This window comes from Nelumbo nucifera, chromosome 3, assembly GCF_055504915.1.
Source record: "Nelumbo nucifera cultivar China Antique chromosome 3, China Antique-T2T, whole genome shotgun sequence".
NCBI lineage: Eukaryota > Viridiplantae > Streptophyta > Magnoliopsida > Proteales > Nelumbonaceae > Nelumbo > Nelumbo nucifera.
This window is the reverse complement of record NC_142651.1, coordinates 102,746,916-102,752,207: the sequence shown is the minus strand read 5'-3', so window position 1 is coordinate 102,752,207 and position 5,292 is coordinate 102,746,916. Positions and strand designations below refer to the sequence as shown.

Sequence of the window (5,292 nt, the reverse complement as noted above, 5' to 3'; positions counted from 1 at the left end):
TAGCCCTCTCCGCATCTTGTCTGCGAATTTGACATCAATTTACGGCTAGTATTCATCCCACCTGTATGGCGAAGCTAAAAATTCTGACATGAACTGAACAGTCATTCTCCCTAATATCCTCAATGCAAAATTGCAACGAAACTGTTCAAACAGTATGAACTCGGCATTGCACTGACTGAAGCAATCTCAAGAAGGAAATAGTCACGGTTACAAATAACAACCATGAGAAATTAATGCTTTAACATTTCGGCTATGTTTGGTTGATAAGTAAAGAATTCTACAAAGACAGCATTAAAGGAGTGCACAAGCTAGTGCTTTTGGTGTGGGCCTACGCCAGTTTAAGGGGTTTTTGGTTTTTAAAACCAATTAGTTTGGTTTTCCTTCAGTGTTTAGAAATATCGAAAGATTAATTATTGTAACAGATAAATTAAGCCAAATAGACTGGTGGATGATGGATTTGCGTTAATTTGCACTATCATGCATATGTATTAGTGCAAGTAAAATTACACTACAAAACAAATCATTAAACAATTCGCTTGTACAATAAGATAGAGACCCTGTGCTCTGTGTCAAGAGGAAGAGGAAGACTGTGAACATCTGTTTCTTAAATGCTCAGCTACAAAAGCAGTGTGATTCGGTTCTTGCCTCTCATTGAGAGTTGATGATTTTGAAGGATGGAATCTACCTCAATGGTTGGAATTTTGATGGAACAAGAGTTGTTGGGATGATAGACAATCTTTAAGTTTGTTTAGTATTTGTGCAATTATTGCTGGAAGGGTAGATGTAAAGCTGTTTTTGAGAGGATTGATGCCAAGCCGAGTCAAACTATCCTAATAGCCCTTTGTAAAATTTTTGAAGAGACCAAGCTCAAGCTTGAACAAACTGAGTATCCATCCTCTGCCTGATCTTTTGAAGAGGCCACGTCAGCACTTAATTCTTCTGGGATTAGCATCATTTTCCGAGATCATAGAGGAGAGCTTCTTTTTGCTCGATCTATTAACTGCTGACATGGAACATCTGAAGAAGTTGAAGGTGGCCTTTGATTGCACTTTTTAGAAGTCTGGATCTGAAAATGCTACTTTTCAGACCTCACCCTTTATTTGGTTATACCTCTTAAATTGGGTCTGAAACTGATTTTCAGATCTGAAAATCATAAACCTTGGGCTGATTTTTAACGCGTCTTAGAGCCGCCCAATGTCCAAAATATCCTTACAATTTTTTGTAAATGACCTGAGTTACCCTTGATAACCCCAAAACCCAAAAAACCCTAACATTTTCGTGTTTCACTAGCAGAAAGGCCCGTGCTAAGCACGAGCAAAGAAGATAAAGAGAAAATTAAACAAAAAACATGGGCACTACCTTCTTCATGTAGGTGGAAGTTCGATGCTTAGTACCAGACAACAAAGACTTAAAATAATATTATCTTATTTATTATCTATCAAATTTACTATTTCAATCATTTACATATGATAAAAATTATAAAAAATCACGTGTATATATATATATTCGGGTTTGAATTAGTTTTGAACAGACAAGAACCAAAATAAACCCTACCATTAATAAAGAAAAAATCATAGAACTAGAACTGTTATAATTGGTTCGGTCAGTTTGGATCCATTAGGTAGACCTAGACCTGTTCATGGGCCGGGCCGGGCTTTGTATATGTATCGACGGAATACATTCAGGCCCAAGTATTGAGCCCGAGCCCGACCCTCATATAAAGCCCGAAGCCTAGGCCCGAGCCCTGCCAGAAAGTTTTTTCTTTGTTATTCAATAAAAAGTGTTTTATTTATATTAAAAACTTTCAAAACTCAAAAATAATAAATATCTCACTATTAGTTGAAAAAAAATAGAAGAAGAATAAAGAAAAAATATTATATATATTAAATAAAATATATTTTTATTATTTAACACAAGTCGATGTTCGGTGTTCCAGGTCTCCTTGGTCCATCAAATCAAGCCACTCCTTGTAGTAGTCCATGAATGCAGAATATAAAATATTATGTTTGTCTTGGCTTGATGTGAACTTGGTCCATATCACAATTGGTGAGAAAAATCTCAATGACTCACTTGTAATCTTTCCTCCCATGGTAAAATATTGGTAATACTGGAGACCAAGAGGCATTAAGTTTTTTAGTACTTCTGTTTGTAATTACAGTGGCTCATAACACCGTACAGAGGATTAAGGTCCAAGACAACTGTATTCAAGTTAGCTGCGGTGAAAAGGTTGGCACAAAATATAGGTAGATCAAACTCAGGTTCAGGTAAAACAGCAAGATCCAAAACCTGCAATGTTTCACTCTCTTCAATGCTGACTGCTAAGGAGTCTGATATTGGGAGCTTGAAAAGCTAGCATCTGTAGCTCGGTTTTTCCATCCATGGCCTTCATGGAATTGAATTTCTCCTGTAAAGGCGAAGGTTAATCACAAAACACAAGACCAGAATTTTGGGTAGGAGGTTTTTGGCTTTTGACCACCGTATTGTTCTAGCCAATCAATAAAAGAAGAAAAGCCAGCATAGGTAGATCAAAACAAAGCACTAAGTTCCAAGAGTGATAGATACTCATAAACAGTGACCCCCAACAGTAGCACAAGGGCCCCAAGTTCTCTTTTTGGAGATGGAACTGAACTCTATCATGCTTATCCTTTACTCTTGTTAGCTTCTCTCTGCATTTTTTTTTATTCTCTTTAATGTAATAATATGTCCTTTTAAAATGGCTTCTTCTTTGATGATTCCTCTCTCTCTCTCTCTCACGTTGATTGAGCAAGTGACTTTGTTGGTGGACCCCATTTCTGTTTTTTCTCATGTTTTGTTGTTTCTTATGTACAGCAGCTTGATCTCATGCTGTAGTTAAGAGAATGATTCACATGGACAAGTCTGGTTTAGGATCTGTTATAGTGGTGTTCTGTTGCCACTCTATCAACTAATATTGGTATTTGGTAATGATACTAAGTGCAGTAAATTCGGTAGGACTTTGACATTAAAGTATTATTCCCATGTATACTTGATTAAATTATGAATTACCTTGTTTGGTTTGATAGAACAGAAACCCGAAGGAAACTGTAAATCAATTTCACAAAACTTCCAAAGTATTTTTCCCTCAAGCTTTCTTTTTCTCTCTACAGGATCAAATAAGCAACCATTCTCTTCTTGATTTTAAATGAAAGGCTAGGAGATAGACTTCAGACCACCCTACGGACCTCCTTTGCCAGGTTTTTTTTTTCTTGATCAATGTACTGCCCTCCTTTGCCAGGTTATAACCTGTTCATTGAAACATCCAAGCCCACCCTGCCTCCAGAGGTTGTGGAGACAGCCTTCTCTAACTTTATAGTACCTTTGGAGCTTCCAAGCCATTACCTGCATATGGAAGCAAAAGGGTTTCAAAAGGTTAATCTGGTTTCTAACATTAACACAAATACAACTTTAATATAACTAATTACTTGCAGAACCTAGCTCTATCTGCAATAGGCTTCCAGACTACTGTATCTCTAGTTTATAAGGTGGCCAATATAGTAATCATTCATAAGTACTTCACTCACACAGAAAAGAGGTTCATGCTCATCTTAGGAAATCTTTGTTTCTGGAGCAAATGAACCGATGAAACCGATTGTAGTAACAGCATAACTGCACTGTGACAATTAGAAATTACCTTATTACCAATAATCTCTACAAGAACATTGGTTGTCCCTAAACTGATGAAACCAATTGTTGTCTCTAACAATAATTTCTCCCCCAACTATGCCTGAAATGAATTTGATTGCACTGCGACAATTGTGGCTTCTTCCCACCTATATCAAAATGTTAAGGTAATTAGTTCACAGGGAAAATTTCAAGCATGCTTGGGAAAGATTTACCAACCAGAAATCAAACATTCAAGATGAAATCAGCCACGTAATTAATTATTAACTATTTTTCGTAATTATTTTGTATTTAATTATTTTTAATTCGCATTAGTTCAATATTATTACAACTATTAATTTTTATTATTTTTTAATAGTGAGTAATTATTTTTTATTATTTTAAACACGTTATTTATTAATTATTAACCATTTTTCGTAATTATTATTTATTTAATTATTTTTAATTCGCATTAGTTCAATATTATTATAACTATTAATTTTTATTAAATTTTAATCATTTTATTATTTTTTATTAATTTAATTATGCTATTTATTAATTATTAATTATTTTTCGTAATTATTATGTATTTAATTAATTTTTTCGTGTTAGATCAATATTATTATAACTATTAATTTTTATTAAATTTTAATTATTTTATTATATTTTTAATAGTGAGTAATTATTTTTTATTGATTTAATTACGCTATTTATTAATTATAATTATTTTTCGTAATTATTATATATTTTATTAATTTTTTTTGTATGATTTCAATATTATTTTATATGAAATAGTATAAGTTGAGCTTAAATTTACCAAATAGTCTATTCTAAGGGTAAAATAGTAAAAGCAGTGCATTTTAGATGTTAAAAGTTTGGTCCAACACAAACAAGTCAGAGTATTCTGGGGTCCATTTTTTTTTTCAAAACCAACCCCCCTGAACTGGTTTTGAAAAAAATAAAAATAAAAAACAAAAAAATACTACCAATATTGCCCGATATGCCCCTATCGGAATATTGGGCATGTCGATATTTTGAACCTTGATTGAATCTGAAAATCACTCACTTCATTCTCAAGGGGGACGCTCAAAAGAGCACAAACCTCCTGTTAGACCTCAGATTGAGGTTCCATGGCAAATTTGCACAGTTATCGCCGATTCCAGGATTCTTCAATTCTTCACATCAACCCCCATATCAGCATCTCTCGTACTCATACAACAGACGGTATGGAAGCCCATTCTCTAGCCAAGCATGCTTGTAATGTCTCTATAACAATCTCTTAGTCTTCGCCCCCTGAATTGTTAATACATGTATTGTTGAATGATAAGTTGTAATGAATCTGCCTACGGGCTTTAAAACAATAAAAACAATTCGATGGTACACGTCCCTAAGCAGATTTTAACAGAAAAGGAAAACTGATTACATAGGAACTGGAGCATCGTTATCCGTATCAAATATTGATGTTCTACTATTCTATATTAGAAGAATACTGGAGGTGGTCCTTGGTGAAGAGTCAGTTGCAGCATTTAAAAACATATCTTACAGAGAAAACTAACGATGTTTTTCTGCTTCCTCATGGGTTAGTTTAAAAAAATGAAAATCTGACTTCCCAAGTTGCACTGCTTCTTGTTATTAAAATTCGCTTATATATATAGGCCTGTTTGGTTTACAAGA

General features: G+C 34.1%; 1 pseudogene; it reads right to left on the bottom strand.

The window, feature by feature from the left end:
• Positions 1–1,903: 1,903 nt before the first annotated feature.
• On the bottom strand, positions 1,904–2,806 carry LOC148801791 (phytochromobilin:ferredoxin oxidoreductase, chloroplastic pseudogene; annotated as a pseudogene).
• Between the last annotated feature and the right edge of the window lie 2,486 nt (positions 2,807–5,292).